The sequence below is a fragment of the Myripristis murdjan genome, chromosome 11, assembly GCF_902150065.1.
Source record: "Myripristis murdjan chromosome 11, fMyrMur1.1, whole genome shotgun sequence".
NCBI lineage: Eukaryota > Metazoa > Chordata > Actinopteri > Holocentriformes > Holocentridae > Myripristis > Myripristis murdjan.
Genome location: NC_043990.1, coordinates 2,080,613 through 2,098,865, shown reverse-complemented (window position 1 = coordinate 2,098,865; position 18,253 = coordinate 2,080,613). Strand labels below are relative to the sequence as shown.

Genomic DNA, 18,253 nt, shown 5'->3' with positions numbered 1-18,253 from the left:
TCCAGAGAATCAAAGTCCTCTCCTCTATGAAGATCCGTCCCTCTGACATGAAGCGGAGAAAAGCATGACGCTGCTTTGTGTTTTTGTCTGTGTGTCCTCAGAGTCCAGAGGCCAGGTCACAGTGACTCAGCCTGGAGCAGTGAGGGCTGCTCTGGGAGCCTCCGTCACCATCACATGTAAAACCAGCCAGGATGTTTATGTTGCTGGAAGCAGCCACTATTTACACTGGTACCAACAGAAAGATGGAGAAACTCCTAAACTGCTCATTTACGAGGCTGATACTCGACAATCAGGGATTCCAGGTCGTTTTACAGGCAGTGGATCAGGGAGTGACTTCACTCTGACCATCAGTGGAGTCCAGGCTGAAGATGCAGCAGTTTACTACTGTCAGAGTTTCCACTATATCAACAGTAAAGACGTGTTCACACAGTGAAAAAGCGTGGTACAAAAACCTCCCTCAGTCAGACTGAACAGAAACTGAAGTGACTGCTGCAGCTGGAAGCTACTGCAGGGACTGATACAGTTCACTGAGGACACACACACACACACACACACACACACACACACACACACACACACACACACACACACACAATAACATGGGTCTGAAGGTTAGGGGTTAAACTCCAGGCTCCAGGCCGAGCAGCCCTGGGATCAGAGTTACCGCACAGCAGGACATGAACTGTGTCTCCTCCTGTTTGTCTGCTGCTTTGTTTCTGTTTGCATTTTGTTGCTCATGATGTTTTTCTTTTTGTTTGTTTGTTTGTTTGTGTTACCTGCCTCAGGAGTACAGATGTAAATTAGCATTCTTGCTAACACCAACATGTTTTATCTTGTACTTTATAGTGATGTTCATTAATGTGCTCTGTCCCTGTTGAAGAAGCAAGTAAGCAAACACGTAAATAAATAAATAAATGAATGAATGAGTAAATGATGTACGTAGTAGCTTTTGTTGTATTTTTGTAGGGAAACTCCCCCAAAGAGATTTTGTCCAGCAGCCAGACACTTTGTTATATAATCCTATCAGATTATGGAGCGATTGGAGGGAGGATGTGGAGGGCTGCACTTCAAAACAAGATGTAATCTGCACATCAGATTATTTTACAGCGGCGTGGCTCTGACCAGGACACACACTCCTCACACACCAACCGGTGAGAAACACCGACAGCAGGGAGCATCACAGGAAGGATGAACGTTTATCTCTGACGTTTGAGCCAATTTTTCATATAAATTAATATTTCATTATATGAATAACAGCTTTTCTCTTTATTGGCTGTATGATTTACCATGAGTATGATTTTCAGCGCCACGTGACGATTCCCACTTTTTTGTTTGTTTGTTTGTTTGTTTGTTTGTTTGTTTTTTCTCACTCCTCTTGTCTTGAGTCTGGATTTCTAGGCAGAAACATGCAAAGCAAACTTGATATAAAGCATGATTTTATTTATTTTTCATACATTTTTTTTTTTTATTTATTTTTTTACAGCACAAAAAGTAGCTTTCCCTCCTGGGAGTGAATCAGGTCTCTTCTCTCATCTCAAAGTGGGTTTTGTCCTCAGCGTTCCAGACAGCACCTGAAACACAAAGTGAGTGATAAACTTTATTTCAGACGGGACATTATGCAGAATAACTTACAGACACGAGCCCAATAAAAGATCACAGTTTAAAAAAAAAGAGAAATGTGTTGCTCTAAACCTCATACTGGATTTTTCTTTTCCAAAGGCATTAATCCAGCAAATGATAACAGCACGTTTATTTGTATGTTGCTTTTCTGAGTACCAAGAGACACTTTTACAGCAGAAAGAGAGAAAAATCAAATGAAAGCACACTGTAAAAAAGCAAATAAATTAAAACAAGTAGAGAATATAACAACCGAGACACATTTAAAAACTTTTTTTTTCTTGCATGAGATTTCTGAAAGCAGTTTGGAGAGTGTCGTCTCCTGCAGCCGTCAGTGGCTCACCTGCACTAAACCACACAGCTCCCCTCAGTGATTTATTTAATTTTACTTTATTTTTTTGGCCACAAGTGGGCAGTGTGGAGATAAAAATGAGTCTGGTGAACTTACACTAGTCCGCTTTGGCTGCAGTCAGGTGTAATCACCCTGCAAGGAAACATTTGTCTGTCAGTACAATTTAATTTACGGTGTGGATATTACCTCACATGTGGGAATATATAGACATACATACATATATATATATGTATATATATATATATATATATATATATATATATATATATACACACACACATATATATATAATATTTATAGAATATATATGAAAGGATGAGATGTACCAGTGGTTAAGCCTGAAGTCACAGTAGAAGGAACTGCTGCATGATCCTCCCCTTGCATCACAGATCCGTCCTGCCTCTGCGCCTGGTTGAAAATTAGTTATTTGGCAAAGTTAATTATTAAGCAGAATTATCAAACTTTAAACATTAACTCCCAGGTTTTTAGTTTCCTGTAATTTTTCTCCAACCTAAATCCAGTTCAGCTGAGACAATGTGAGCCTAAACCTCTGCAGAAATAAAAAATATCTTGCGACCCGAAGCCTGACCTGCACTGAGCGGCAGAGCCGAGAGGATGAACAAGAGGGGAAAAATCACAGTATAAGGACCAGAAAATGTGAAAAATAAAGTAAACTGGCAAAAATGACATGAATCAAAAGTTACCACGGAATTATCAATGAAATGCAAAAAACTAAATTGTAAAAATTGTTTTTTTTTGTTTTGTTTTTTTTTGGCAAAAAAAATGACCTGAGAATTACCAAAAAAAGTAAAAGAACTCCAGAAAATTATATATTTCAAGTTGAATTTCAAGGAAATTATTTAAAAATTATGCCAAATGTTCATTTTAAAAATACAAGATAATTACATGCCCAATTAAATGCCCAAGGATAATTAATTTGAACCCAGGATCTCTGCCACCCAAAGAAACAATAATCCCCCTCGTCCCGAAAGCTTGACTCCTGACCGAACACACACAGCGTCTCTGCAAACATGAGCAACATCTGTGGCGACAAAACTCTCAGAAAAATAAAATCAAAATCTTTGTCCATTTTAAAGTGAAGTCACATCAAAACAGATCAAAACAGAGTCCTGTAAAGTCACAGGGGCCCCCGAGGAGGGTGTGCCCCCAGGATATCTGGGGACGGCCCTGTTAGAGGTTAAATGTAGATGATGTGAGTCTAAACATGAGCAGAAATAATGAGTTTGAGTTTGAGTTTGAGTTTATTCACACATTGCCAAATATTACATACAGCAGTTAATGGTGAGACCCTGGCATGTATGAATGGGTCCCCCGAGATAAGCTATTTAAAGCTTTTGGGTGGGGGCCCACAGTTCATGAAAAGGAAAAAAAAACAAAAGTAGAATGAAAAAGTCTTGTAAACTGATGCCTCACCTGCAAAGAGCAGCAGAGCGGCCAAGACTAGCATCAGTGTGACTCGGGCGTTCATGGCTGTTTCTTCTTGTCTTTGTTGAAATGGACTCGGACAAACAGTCAGCAGCTCTGGATCAATGTTATTCTAATTCCTCTGATTCTTATAAAGGCTCCAGTCATGTAGAGGCAGCGCCCTGCCGTCCAATCACATGATCAGGTTTCATCATCTGGGGTCAAAAGTCCATAGAAATGTGAAGTTCTTTCTTTGCTAACATCATCCATGTCCTGTCAAAAAAGCCAGTAACCCAGTTCTCCCAGTCTGCTCTGACTCACTGGTACAGGAACTCAGAAGACTGTTTCCACGTCTGTTTTATTTGTACAGCTCAACACCATAAGCTTAGACTCTCACATGGAATAGGGAACAAATCCCCCCAAAAGGCCTTTAATGGAGAGAAAAATAGGAAGACACTTCATTTTCCCCCTTTGCTGTCACTTTGTTTTATTCCTCCTTTGGCTCTTCTACTTTCTGTGAATCAGTCAGAGCTCCTGGTTCCCCTCCTTTCCCAGCTCTCTGTCTGGGTGTGCTCTGTAAAAACCGTCCGGCCTGATGATCGACCTCGTCGGCCTCCTCTGACCCAACAGCACAGGCTCAAAAAACAGGAACACAGTGAAATAAACTTCTGTTGTTCAGTTATTATTGGAGCAACAAACATTTTGAAAGGTCCAGGTTCCTCATGTGAACTTTAACAAACACAGGCCCTCTGGGTGTTTGCTTTCATGTTGGAATCAGCACAAGCTGCCCATCATGGACACCTGCAGGGTTGCTAATGAGGTAAAGTTATATTATATTATCATAGGAAATTTATGACCCTAAAGCGCTGCAAACTTCAGAGTTGACCGTGACGAGCTGTGTTTCCTGGCAGTCTGGACAGGCGAACACTAGGAAACGTTAAGTTGCTGATGCTGGAGAACACTGCATTAAGCATTTCACAAGAAGTTCAACCATTCACCTCTGACCTTGCTTGACCCCAACAACCACTGTTCACTCCTGGAGCCAGGTGACCCTAACGACCACCAGGTGACCCTAACGACTGCCAGGTGACCCTAATGACCGCCAGGCAACCCTAACGACTGCCAGGTGAACCTAATGACCGCCAGGCGACCCTAACGACTGCCAGGTGACCATAACGACTGCCAGGTGACCATAACGACTGCCAGGTGACCCTAACGACTGCCAGGTGACCATAACGACTGCCAGGTGACCCAAACGACTGCAGGTGACCCTAATGACCGCCAGGCGACCCTAATGACCGCCTGGCCTGAGTGGATGTTTTTAGCCTCGTTACCAAACAGACAGAAGGGGGCGGCTTTGGACTGATTTGGTTCTGAAACATGGATGAAGGCAGACCGGCTGGTGGAGACAGAGGAGTGACGAGATCCATCGCCTGAGAAGACAAGAACATGTAGTGCTGATGAGAACTTGTGGCCAAACGCAGGACAGAGGAGAACTAGAACCCTGACAGTACTGTTCAGCGTGAGGGATTACACCGCACAGGTTGTTGATGTTTTTGGGATTCTCATGGCAGCCCTGCTATTTCAGGAGTTTGTGTTGTGTTCATTCACCAAGCAGAGGGCTGGCAGTGGCAGTAGCGGCAGGGCCACCACTAGAGGGCACTGTGTGGTGCCGTATAGACACAGCAGCTGTGGACAGACTGTGCTGTCACTTCAGGGAAGTGAGTATTGGAACAGCCTTCCTTTTGCAATCACAGAATGTCCCACATGTAAATAAACAAATAGACAATGTCAGTCATACTTTTTGTTGTAGTCTTGAAGAGAAACTCCCCAGCCTCCACATCCCAGTCGCGTGGGATTATAAAACTTGGATTTTGTCCAGCAGCCAGACACTTTGTTGTACAATCATATCAGATTATGGAGCGATGGGAGGGAGGAGGAGGAGGGCTGCACTTCATAACAAGATGTACTCTATATGTCAGATTATTTTACAGCGGCGTGGCTCTGACTGAAGGCCTGAAACATCGTCACGTTGAGAAGAACCAGCAGTGGAGGGAGTCCCTGCTGAGGATCTGTTTGGGGGAGTTTCCCTACGAAAATACAACAAAAGCTACTACTTACATTATTTATTCATTCATTCATTTATTTATTCATGTGTTTGTTTACTTGCTTCTTCAATAGGGACAGAGCACATTAATGAACATCACTATAAAGTACAAGATGTAAACATGTTGGGTTTAGCAAGAATGCTAATTTACATCTGTACTCCTGAGGCAGGTAAAACAAAAAAAAAAAGCATCATAAGCAAGAAAATGCAAACAGAAATAAAGCAGCAGACAAACAGAAGGAGAAGTTCATGTCCTTTTCATTCTTCCCTGTTGTTCTGTCCACACACACACACACACACACACAAACACACACACACACTCAGCTGGTGTGTGTATCTGTGTGTTTGATCATGCTTCTGCTTTTCCCCACATATGCATCGTTACAAACCTGATTTCCTGCTTTGAATCAGAAAAACAGGACGTGATATTGAACAATGCCGTGTGCCAACAGGAGGTGAACACAACAAGACGCTTTGACTCCTTGACCTTTCTGTGTTTTGCTCCTTCATAAGCAGAAATAAAGGAGAATAAACACCTTGGACTCATTTCTTTCCCAGTCCACCAGCTAAAGCCTGGCAGTGAAGCTGAAGCTGCAGGGTAACGTCCTGCTGGGCTTTAATGTTCTGCTGAGCTCAGGAACCTTCTGTCACGTTCTTACTGGAACTCAGAGTTTAACTCCACGCTTTAACAGGTGGACAACACTGTACATGTCCATTATTCAATTCAATTCAATTCAATTGTATTTGTATTGCATTGAATCATAACAGAAGTCATCTCAAGGCTCCTTACAGAAACCCAACAGATATCGGCCATATCCCTGAACCAAAATCTCCATCGAAATATAACAAAGTGTCTGGCTGCTGGACAAAATCCAAGTGTTATAATCCCACGTGACTGGGATGTGGAGGCTGGGGAGTTCCCCTTCAAGACTACAACAAAAACTACAACTTCCATTGGCTATTCATGTGTTTATTTACATGTTTGTTTGTTCGTTTGTTCAATAGGGACAGAGCACATTAATGAACATCACTATAAAGTACAAGATGTAAACATGGTGGTGTTAGCAAGAATGCTAATTTACATCTGTACTCCTGAGGCAGGTAAGACAAACAAAAAAAAAAAACATCATGAGCAACAAAATGCAAACAGAAACAAAGCAGCAGACAAACAGGAGGAGACACAGTTCATGTCCTGCTGTGCGGTAACTCTGATCCCAGGGCTGCTCGGCCTTCAGCCTGCAGGTTGAAGGCCGAGCAGAGTCATGAACTGGGACATGTGGGACATTCTGTGATTGCAAAAGGAAGGCTGTTCCAATACTCACTTCCCTGAAGTGACAGCACAGTCTGTCCACAGCTGCTGTGCCCTCTAGTGGTGGCCCTGCTGCTACTGCCACTGCCAGCCCTCTGCTTGAACACAACACAAACTCCTGAAATAGCAGGGCTGCCATAAGAATCCCAAAAACATCAACAACATGTGCGGTGTAATCCCTCGCGCTGTACGGTTCTGTCAGGGTTCTAGTTCTCCTCTGTCCTGCGTTTGGCCACAAGTTCTCATCAGCATCACATGTTTTTGTCTTCTCGGACGATGGATCTGGTCACTCCTCTGTCTCCACCAGCCGGTCTGCCTTCATCCATGTTTCCAAACCAAATCAGTCCAAAGCCATCCTCTTCTGTCTGTTTGGTAACGAGGCTAAAAACATCCACTCCGAGTTGAATTGAGCTCGGCTGGACTGTCTGTGGGTTCTTGAAGACGTTTCACTTCTCATCCAGGAAGCTTCTTCAGCTCTGACAGACTGGGGGGGGCGTCCCAGCTGTTCCACCTGTGGGCTCGTTCTCCAGGTCGTTATACATCTGGCTCGTTAGTGCTCCTCCCTGTTGGGATGACCATCTTAAGTGTCATTAGGGTCACCTGGATCTAGGAGAGGGCAACGGTCATTATGGTCGCCTGGTGGTCGTTAGGGTCACCTAGCATTCGTTAGGGTAGCCTGGTGGTCGTTATGGTCACCTGGTGGTCGTTAGGGTCACCTGGCGTTCGTTAGGATCAGCCTGGTCTACTTTTCACTCTATGTTTTTATTATTATTCTATTTAATTGTCTTTTTATTCAGTTTGCCTTCACTTTCGTTGGACATGTTTTCTTTTAATGCATATTTATCTTTGCCTTGCTGTTTGTTTGATAGAACTTATTGGCTATTTTGCTGCTGCTGTGTCACTCTGAGTTTCGTCCTAGGGGATCAATAAAGTTGGAATTAGCACAAGCTGCCCATCATGGACACCGGCAGTGTTGCTAATGAGGTGAAGTTATATTATATTATCACAGGAAATTTATGACCCTAAAGCGCTGCAAACTTCAGAGTTGACAGTGACGAGCTGTGTTTCCTTGCAGTCTGGACAGGCGAACACTAGGAAACGTTAACTTGCTAATGCTGGCAAACATCGCCTTAAGGACTTCACAGGAAGTTCAACCATTCACCTTTGAACTCACTTGACCCCAACAACCACTGTTCACTCCTGGAGCCAGGTGACCCTAAGGACCGCCAGGTGACCCTAACAACTGCCAAGTGGCCACAACGACTGCCAAGTGACCCTAATGATGACCAGGTGACCCTAACGACTGCCAGGTGACCCTAAAGACGACCAGGTGACCCCAACGACTGCCAGGTGACCCTAACGACTGCCAGGTGACCCTAAAGACGACCAGGTGACCCTAACGACTGCCAGGTGACCCTAAAGACGACCAGGTGACCCCAACGACTGTCAGGTGACCCTAATGACGACCAGGTGACCCTAATGACTGCCAGGTGACCCTAACGACTGCCAGGTGACCCTATTGATGGCCAGGCAACCCTAACGACTGCCATGCAACCCTAATGACTGCCAGGTGACCCTAATGACTGCCAGATGACCCCAATGATCACTTGGTGACCCCAGCAACTGCCAGGTGACCCTAACGACTGCCAGGTGACCCTAATGACAGCTTGGTGACCATAATGACTGCCATGCGACCCTAATGACTGCCAGGTGACCCTAACGACGGCCAGGCAACCCAAAAGACCGCCAGGTGACCCTAATGACTGCCAGGTGACCCTAATGACTGCCAGGTGACCCTAATGACCGCTTGGTGACCCTAATGACTGCTTGGTGACCCTAATGGCCGCTTGGTGACACTAACAACTGCCATGCAACCCCAATGACTGCCAGGTGTCCCTAACGACAGCCTGGCAACCCTAACAGTTTTTCTAATTTAGAACTTGTACCTTACCCAGAGAAAATAAGAGAGAGAAAATACTGTATGAGACAATAAGCATATGCTGTGTGTGTGTGTGTGTGTGTGTGTGTGTATATGTACACACACACACACACACATATTTATACACACACACACACACACACACACCAAATCGCAGCCTGGATGTTTCTGTGGTGTTCCTCAGGTCTTGGTGTCTTGATCTGAGTAATAAATTTTACCAAACCTAAAATTGCTGCAAATGAATGAATAAATAAATGAATAAAAATAGATGCCTATCCAAAACTTCTTTACGTCTTTATTACAGATTCATGACTGTAATAACGTGACCCTCAGAGCTGAGCTGCAGCTCAAATTAATCTTCAGGCTCCAGCTTTAAGATGACGATCAAAACATGACTTTGAGCTCCATCCTCATCTGGACTCTCCTCTGCTGCTGCTTGACAGGTAAAGTCCAGAGAATCAAAGTCCTCTCCTCTATGAAGATCCGTCCCTCTGAAATGAAGCGGAGAAAAGCATGACGCTGCTTTCTGTTTTTTGTCTGTGTGTCCTCAGAGTCCAGAGGCCAGGTCACAGTGACTCAGCCTGGAGCAGTGAGGGCTGCTCTGGGAGCCTCCATCACCATCACATGTAAAACCAGCCAGAATGTTTTTGTTTCTGGTAGCGCCCACTATTTAAACTGGTACCAACAGAGAGATGGAGAAGCTCCTAAACTGCTCATTTACCAAGCTAATACTCGAGTATCAGGGATTCCAGGTCGTTTTACAGGCAGTGGATCAGGGATGACTTCACTCTGACCATCAGTGGAGTCCAGGCTGAAGATGCAGCAGTCTACTACTGTCAGAGTTACCACGATATCAACAGTCAGTTTCTGTTCACACAGTGAAAAAGCGTCATACAAAAACCTCCCTCAGTCAGACTGAACAGAAACTGAAGTGACTGCTGCAGTCTGCATCTATCTATCTATCTATCTATCTATCTATCTATCTATCTATCTATCTATATGTAACATGAACGAGTCAAGAATGTGCCCATTTGCTTCAATACCTTAATAATAAAATCCCTCCAAGTATTTTGGCTGGTAAAAAAGCCTGTTTGAAATAATAATAATAATAATAATAATAATAATAATGAAAAACATTAGTATGATTTTCAGCGTCATGTGACGATTCTCAAAGGTTTTTTTTTTTTTTTTTTTCTCACTCCTCTTGTCTTGAGTGTGGATTTCTAGGCAGAAACATGCAAAGCAAACTTGGGATGAAGCATGACTTTATTTATTTTTCATACATTTTTATTTTTTTTACAGTGCCAAAAGTAGCTTTCCCTCCTGGGAGTGAATCAGGTCTCTTCTCTCATCTCAAAGTGGGTTTTGTCCTCAGCCATCCAGACAGCACCTGAAACACAAAGTGAGTGATAAACTTTATTTCAGATGGGACATTATGCAGAATAACTTACAGACACGAGCCCAATACAAGATCACAGTTTAAAAAAGCTAAAAATAACAGCATGTTTGTATGTTGCTTTCTAAATACCAAAAGACACTTTTACAGCAGAAAGAGAGAAAAATCAAATGAAAGCACACTAAAAAAGCAAATAAGGTCGATAAATTAAAACAAGTAAAGAATATAACAACCAAGACACATTTAAAAACTTTTTTTTTCTTGCATGATATTTCTGAAAGCAGTTTGGAGAGTGTCGTCTCCTGCAGCCGTCAGCGGCTCACCTGCACGAAACCACACAGCTCCCCTCAGTGATTTATTTAATTTTACTTTATTTTTTTGGCCACAAGTGGGCAGTGTGGAGATAAAAAATGAGTCTCTGTTGAACTTACACTCGTACGTTTTTAATGCAGTCAGATGTAATCACCCTGCAAGGAAACATTTGTCTGTCAGTACAATTTAATTCACGGTGTGGATATTACCAATATGGCATATAGAACTTCTATATCTATATATCTGCCATATATATGTATATGGCAGATATATATATATATATATATATATATATATATATATATATATATATATATATATGTATAAAGGATGAGATGTACCAGTGCTTATGCCTGGATTCACAGGAGTAAGGAGCGGTGCATGATCCTCCCCTTGCATCACAGATCGCTCCTGCCTCTGCGCCTGGTTGAAAATGAGTTATTTGGCAAAGTTAATTATTAAGCTGAATTATCAAACTTTAAACATTATCTTTAACATTAACTCCCAGGTTTTTAGTTTCCTGTAATTTTTCTCCAACCTAAATCCAGTTCAGCTGAGACAATGTGAGCCTAAACCTCTGCAGAAATAAAAAATATCTTGCGACCCGAAGCCTGACCTGCACTGAGTGGCAGAGCTGAGAGGATGAACAAGAGGGGAAAAATGACAGTATAAGGACCAGAAAATGTGAAAAATAAAGAAAACTGGCAAAAATGACATGAATCAAAAATTACCATGGAATTATCAATGAAATGCAAAAAATGAATCATAAAAAAAATATGTTTTTTTTTTAATTAAAACAGAAAAGATTTAAAAAGTATCTGAAATTTACAATGACAGAAAAGTTAAAACAATGCCATTTTTTTTTTTTTTTGCAAAAAATGACCTGAGGATGAGCAAGAAAAGGTAAAAGAATTCCAGAAAATTATATATTTCAAGTTGAATTTCAAGGAAATTATTTAAAAATCATGCCAAATGTTCATTTTAAAAATACAAGATAATTACATGCCCAATTAAATGCCCAAGGATAATTAATTTGAACCCAGGATCTCTGCCACCCAAAGAAACAATAATCCCCCTCGTCCCAAAAGCTTGACTCCTGACCGAACACACACAGCGTCTCTGCAAACATGAGCAACATCTGTGGCGGCAAAACTCTCAGAAAAATTAAATCAAAATCTTTGTCCATTTTACAGTGAAGTCACATCAAAACAGATCAAAACAGAGTCCTGTAAAGTCACAGGGGCCCCCGAGGAGGGTGTGCCCCCAGATATCTGGGGACGGCCCTGTTAGAGGTTAAATGTAGACAATGTGAGTCTGAACATGAGCAGAAATAATAAAAAGTCTTGTAACCTGATGCCTCACCTGCAAAGAGCAGCAGAGCGGCCAAGACCAGCATCAGTGAGACTCGGGCGTTCATGGCTGTTTCTTCTTGTCTTTGTTGAAATGGACTCGGACAAACAGTCAGCAGCTCTGGATCAATGATGTTCTGATTCTTCTGATTGTTATAAAGGCTCCAGTCATGTAGACGCACTGCCCTGCCGTCCAATCAGATGATAAGGTTTCATCACCTGGGGTCAATAGTCCATAGAGATGTGAAATTCTTTCTTTGCTAATATCATCATCCTGTCAAAAAAGCCAGTAACCCAGTTCTCCCAGTCTGCTCTGACTCACTGGTACAGGAACTCAAAAAACTGTTTTCATGTCTGTTTTATTAACCCTAACCCTAACAGCTCAATGTCATAAATTATAACATCTTTTGTGCTTAGACTCTCACACTGAATAGGGAACAAATCCCCCAAAAGGCCTTTAACAAAGAGAAATATATAAAGACACTTCATTTTTCCCCTTTGCTGTCACTTTGTTTTATTCCTCCTTTGGCTCTTCTACTTTCTGTGAATCAGTCAGAGCTCCTGGTTCCCCGCCTTTCCCAGCTCTCTGTCTGGGTGTGCTCTGTAAAAACCGTCCGGCCTGATGATCGTCCTCGTTGGCCACCTCTGACCCAACAGCACAGGCACAAAAAACAGGAACACAGTGAAATAAACTTCTGTTGTTCAGTTACTGGCGCAACAAAGAGCCTGAACATTTTGAAAGGTCCAGTTTCCTCATGTGAACTTTACCAAACACAGGCCCTCTGGGTGTTTGCTTTCATGTTGGAATAAGCACAAGCTGCCCATCATGGACACCTACAGCTTTGCTAATGAGGTAAAGTTAGCATCCTGGCTAATGGGTTGCTAACAGCTATCATAGGAAATTTAAGGCCCTAACGTGCTGCAAACTTCAGAGTTGACAGTGACGAGTTGACAGAGTTTCCTGGCAGTCTGGACAGGCGAACACTAGGAAACCGTAATTTGCTAATGCTGGCAAACACTGCATTAAGGACTTCACAGGAAGTTCAACCATTCACCTTTGACCTTGCTTGACCCCAACAACCACTGTTCACTCCTGGAGCCATGCTACCCTAACGACTCCCAGGTGACCCTAACGACTCCCAGGTGACGCTAACGACCGTTGCCCTCTCCTAGATCCAGGTGACCCTGATGACACTTAAGACGGTCGTCCCAACAGGGAGGAGCACTAACGAGCCAGATGTATAACGACCTGGAGAACGAGCCCACAGGTGGAACAGCTGGGACGCCCCCCCAGTCTGTCAGAGCTGAAGAAGCTTCCTGGATGAGAAGTGAAACGTCTTCAAGAACCCACAGACAGTCCAGCCGAGCTCGATTCAACTCTGAGTGGATGTTTTTAGCCTCGTTACCAAACAGACAGAAGGGGGCAGCTTTGGACTGATTTGGTTTGGAAACATGGATGAAGGCAGACCGGCTGGTGGAGACAGAGGAGTGGCCAGATCCATCGTCCGAGAAGACAAGAACATGTGATGCTGATGAGAACTTGTGGCCAAATGCAGGACAGAGGAGAACTAGAACCCTCACAGAACCGTACAGCGTGAGGGATTACACCACACATGTTGTTGATGTTTTTGGGATTCTCATGGCAGCCCTGAGAGCTGTACTACGAAGGAGGCTCAACATAGCCAGGCTTTGTGTTCACTATCAGGCTCAACAAAACCTAAAGCTCCAGTCAAAGTTAAATGGTATCACGACGGTGGTTCTCATCAAGGTCTGTTCAGTCCGGCTGTCAGCTTTGTGCTCTGTGCGCGTTCACAGAAAAAGGGGGCGTTTTGGCCTCATATGATTCTACTTCCGCCAAAAATGGACCGTTCACGGGCTGCATATTTCACACAAGAGGAGCAGCTTGTCCTCATGGAAAGCTATGGACATTTTTAAAATAAAATTACTGCTAAGAGCAACTCTGTGGCCGCAAATAAGGCGAGAGGAGTGCTTGCAGAAAATTGCTGACCGAGTGAATGCGTAAATCAACACTGACTCTCATTATATTCTATATATTCATTCAGTATTATGAATTTTAGTTTAGAAATATGTAACTTCAGTAGCTTTATGGGAGTGTTGCCTAGGAATTGGAGGTAAAGCCTGAGGTGAAGTCTGGTGACTGAAGGTGTGTGTGGGTGACGGAGCAGGCGGTGGTTACCATGGTTACATGACAATTTTGACCACTATTTACGCTGCTTAGAGCTACTTGTCAGTAGTTTCAGATAATTGTTCGTTATATTTGAAGTTTAACTGGAATTATGGAGCCATTTCTGTTGATGTTTGTTTGCTCCTTTTTTGTTAAATCTTTTTTCCTAAATGGGAATAAGTGGCATTTGGAGTGCATTTGAATCATCACGGGCTGCTCCCGTCCAATCAGCACCTTCGGATGCCGTGACAGACGTTTTGTCTGTGCACCACTAATAGTATACCTGCATTGTGCAGGTATAGGCTACTATTAGCACCACGCACACCGTTTGCCCTACTGTGAGCGCACAACTTCTATCTGTGGTATTCCTGACACTTGGCTCAACAAGTCAGCAAATGTAGTGTGCCTTTGTCTCCGTAATGAGCCACGGACAATCCTGGCTCCCAGGTCCACCGGATCATTAGTAAATGGTGACGCAATCTCCAAGAGTTAAAAGATGAGATAGCGCCGCTAACCCACTAAGCCTGCTTCGTAGTACAGCCCTCTGCTATTTCAGGAGTTTGTGTTGGGTTCATTCACCAAGCAGAGGGCCAGCAGTGCCAGTAGCAGCAGGGCCACCACTAGAGGGCGCTGTGTGGTGCCGCTGTGGACAGACTGTTTTGGAACAGCCTTCCTCTTGCAATCAGGGAATGTCCCTCATGTAAATAAACAAACAGTCGTTAGGGTCGCCTGGCAGTCGTTATGGTTGCCTGGCAGTTGTTGTGGTCACCTGGCAGTCATTAGGGTCGCCTGGCAGTCGTTAGAGTCACCTGGTGGTCGTTAGGGTCACCTGGCTCCAGGAGTGGGCGACAGTCGTTAGGGTCACCTGGCCCCAGGAGTGGGCGACGGTCGTTAGGGTCACCTGGCTCCAGGAGTGGGCGACAATCGTTAGGCTCACCTAGCGTTCATTAGGGTTGCCTGGCAGTCGTTAGGGTCATCTGGTGGTCGTTAAGGTCACCTGGCTCCAGGAGTGGGCGACAGTCGTTAGCGTCACCTGGTAGTTGTTAGCGTCATCTGGCAGTCGTTACGGTCACCTGGCTCCAGGAGTGGGCAACGGTCGTTATGGTCACCTGGCAGTCTTTGGGGTCGCTTGGTAGTCGTTAGGGTCATCTGGCAGTCGTTAGGGTCACCTGGCTCCAGCTCGTCCTCCTTTCGTCAATGATTATGATAACGAAATATTTACATCAACGATTCTTGCATCACCCAGAGGGCCTGTGTTTGGTAAAGTTCAAATGAGGAACCTGGACCTTTCAAAATGTTCAGGCTCTCTTTGTTGTGCCAATAATAACTGAACAACAGAAGTTTATTTCACTGTGTTCCTGTTTTTTGTGCCTGTGCTGTTGGGTCAGAGGAGGCCGACAAGGTCGATCATCAGGCCAGACGGTTTTTACAGAGCACACCCAGACAGAGAGCTGGGAAAGGAGGGGAAACAGGAGCTCTGACTGATTCACAGAAAGTAGAAGAGCCAAAGGAGGAAAAAAAACAAAGTGACAGCAAAGGGGAAAAATGAAGTGTCTTCCTATTTTTCTCTCTGTTAAAGGCCTTTTTGGGGGGATTTGGTCCTGAGCATCAGCCTTTCTTAACCTTAACCAAGTAGCTAACAAAAGCTAAGCCTCAGACATAAATCACTTCAACTTCATGTTTTTACAGAGCAGCACGGAAACACCTGAAAACCCGAAAATGAATAAACCTGGAAACCTGGATTTTTTAAATTTTTTATAATTTTTTTTTTGATGGACTTTGGACCCCAGATGATGAAACCTGGTGTGTGGACGGCGCTGAGCCGCAATAAGAGCAGGGAGAGCTGCCAGCTCTTTGTCCCAAACACACCAGAGACAGAGGAAGAGGAAGACAACATGAAGGTGGGACTCTCGGTGGTGTTGCTCCTCAGCGTCCTGCTGCTCAGCGCCGCCGCGATGCCAGGTTACACGTTTTATTTCTGCTCCTTTAAAGTCACACCATCTCAGTTTCACACTTTTACAACAATTAAGCAAATTTCATGGCAGTGAAGCCTCTGGAGCTCTGTCCTTTTTCTTCTTTTCTGCTTCCCCTTTTAGATAGATAGATAGATTGATTTACTTTAATGATCCCAAACTGGGAAATTCTTATGTTACAGCAGCATCAATAGAAACATAAAATAAAATTAAATAGAATAGAATAGATGCAGAAGTATATACAATAAAGACTAAATATATACAATAAAGACTTCCTGTCTTTCTTTCCTCATTCCTTCTTTCTTTTTTGGGTTAAATAATTCAAAGCAGTTTAATTAAAAATACATTTTAAAAAGATATAGAAAATATATATTTACACTTTTATTCTTTTCCATTTATTTATTTATTTATTTTATTTTTATTTCTATTTGTATTCTTTTTTTTTTTCTTTTTTTTTTTTTTTTAACAAATTCTTGCATATTTCCTGGCAATTTTTAACAAATTATCAAGTTTTTCCCCCTGTTAATTGTCTGATAGTTGTCCCTATGTTTTTTGCATTTAAAAAAAAAAGCAGTGACTTTGGCGACTTTATCTCCAGGTGTCAGAGGTTACCTGTCAGGTCAGGTGGGCTTCAGTCAGGACAGGGCAGCCAGTCAGAGTTCATGGGGTGGACAGGTTCACTGACTCTGTTGTCTGTCCTGTTGAATCAGAGCTGTGGAGGGAGGAGGACTGCCAGGACAAGGGAGGAATATGCACTGAGTTTCTGCACTGCCAGTACGGTCACTGCCTCCTTTTTACCTTTTTACCTTTTCTCACCTGTAAGGTAATAACCAGTTAACCTGTACTGACAGATAAATGTTTCCTAGGTGGGGCCTCCTGCCATATTCATGTTCGTACGAACAACAAGTGTAAGTTACAACAAATAACATTCAGTTATTTCCATTTCATCAGTAATAACGATCAATGTGTCTTGTTGGACTGATATTTTTTATAGAGGGTTTTCATGATGCGTCATCAGCGCGTCAACAGTCCGGAAGCCGCCATATTGGAGGTACCCCGTACCACAACAAACCATACACACATAGTAGAGCCCGAACGTCATCAAGAAAAATGGTTAATTATTGCGGTGTTTTAGGATGTACCAATAGATCAGACCGAGAAAAACATTTGGAATATTACCGACTTCCAAAAGTGTGTGTTTTTTGTGTGTCAGATTGTACATGATTGAATAAAATACTATGAAACTAACTCAGATAGTGCACAATGTAGATAGCAAACTACGGGTCTTTGAAATGAAAAAAAAAAAAAAAAAAAAGATTGACAGTCACTTGGCTACACCTTTACACCTTGAGTATCAGAATAACATCATAGGCCTACAGTTAAAGTTATAAAGTTAGGATGATTAGGACGTTATTGCATTATTTACTTTGGCCTTCACAACACAATGGACGTTGATAGATAGATCAATCTTTATTGTCATTGCACAATCATATACAGTATAATAATGCAACGAAATTAGGGCTCAGTACTTTCGGTGCTGGAGTGAATAAAAAGACAATAAATCGAATCAAATTTGTTTGACCATTTGACCGATGAGTTTTGGTGATGACTTGGTACTGCGTCTCCCTCACCCATCCACACACCATCTGGTTATAGGCCTCCAAACCTTTGTAGGATTTAAGGTCTTTCGCTGTGTCTGGGCTCGGTGAGAAAACCAGGTAGTTAACTATATCGGGACATGCAACTGAAGGAAGAATCACCGGGTCGTCATGGATCCAAGAGGGAGAAGAGGGAGCCCACTCGTAGGGATCCGCGCCACCAATAAAGCATAATTTCTCGAAATATCGCGCCTTTTCTTGTGGTCCAAGTCCATCCCTATATACCTTTGCATCTTGGACGCATTTTGATGAGCTTTTCTGTAGTTTTGACATGGCTAAACTCACTTAAACTACCCCAAGCGCACCAGTCTCCATTGCAGTCCGTTCAGTTGTTTACATCGATATTCTGGGAGAATATCCATTTCTTTTTCTCATAAATTGAGTTTAATAATTTTTTTTTCTCAGAATATCCTCATATCTGTATTTTTTTTCTCCCAGCGGTGGCCCTGACACGCCGTCGTGTTATCATTACCTCATTCATTTTCGTTAATGATAATAACCTTTCTCAACATGAAGCTGTAAGTCAGTGTCCCACCTGTGTGCTGGCCTTTCATTTCATTAAGTTATTGGTTTATTAGAAACAGGGACAATAAATGTGAAAAAAAAGTACATTCCAAGTATATCTCAGGGA

The 18,253-nt window shown here is 43.0% G+C and overlaps 2 long non-coding RNA genes and 1 pseudogene across 2 annotated transcripts; 1 reads left to right on the top strand and 2 right to left on the bottom strand.

The window, feature by feature from the left end:
- Positions 1-1,478: 1,478 nt before the first annotated feature.
- On the bottom strand, positions 1,479-3,533 carry LOC115368015 (uncharacterized). Its single transcript, XR_003928974.1, has 4 exons — positions 3,404-3,533; positions 2,296-2,377; positions 2,066-2,101; positions 1,479-1,571 (listed from the first exon to the last, which is right to left on the bottom strand). It is a non-coding gene; the product is annotated as an uncharacterized LOC115368015 (long non-coding RNA).
- A 5,607-nt stretch (positions 3,534-9,140) lies between these two features.
- Positions 9,141-9,631, top strand: LOC115367865 (Ig kappa chain V region 3381-like; annotated as a pseudogene).
- Positions 9,632-10,006: 375 nt separating this feature from the next.
- LOC115368014 (uncharacterized) lies at positions 10,007-12,007 on the bottom strand. Its single transcript, XR_003928973.1, has 4 exons — positions 11,820-12,007; positions 10,799-10,880; positions 10,577-10,612; positions 10,007-10,139 (listed from the first exon to the last, which is right to left on the bottom strand). It is a non-coding gene; the product is annotated as an uncharacterized LOC115368014 (long non-coding RNA).
- Positions 12,008-18,253: the final 6,246 nt, after the last annotated feature.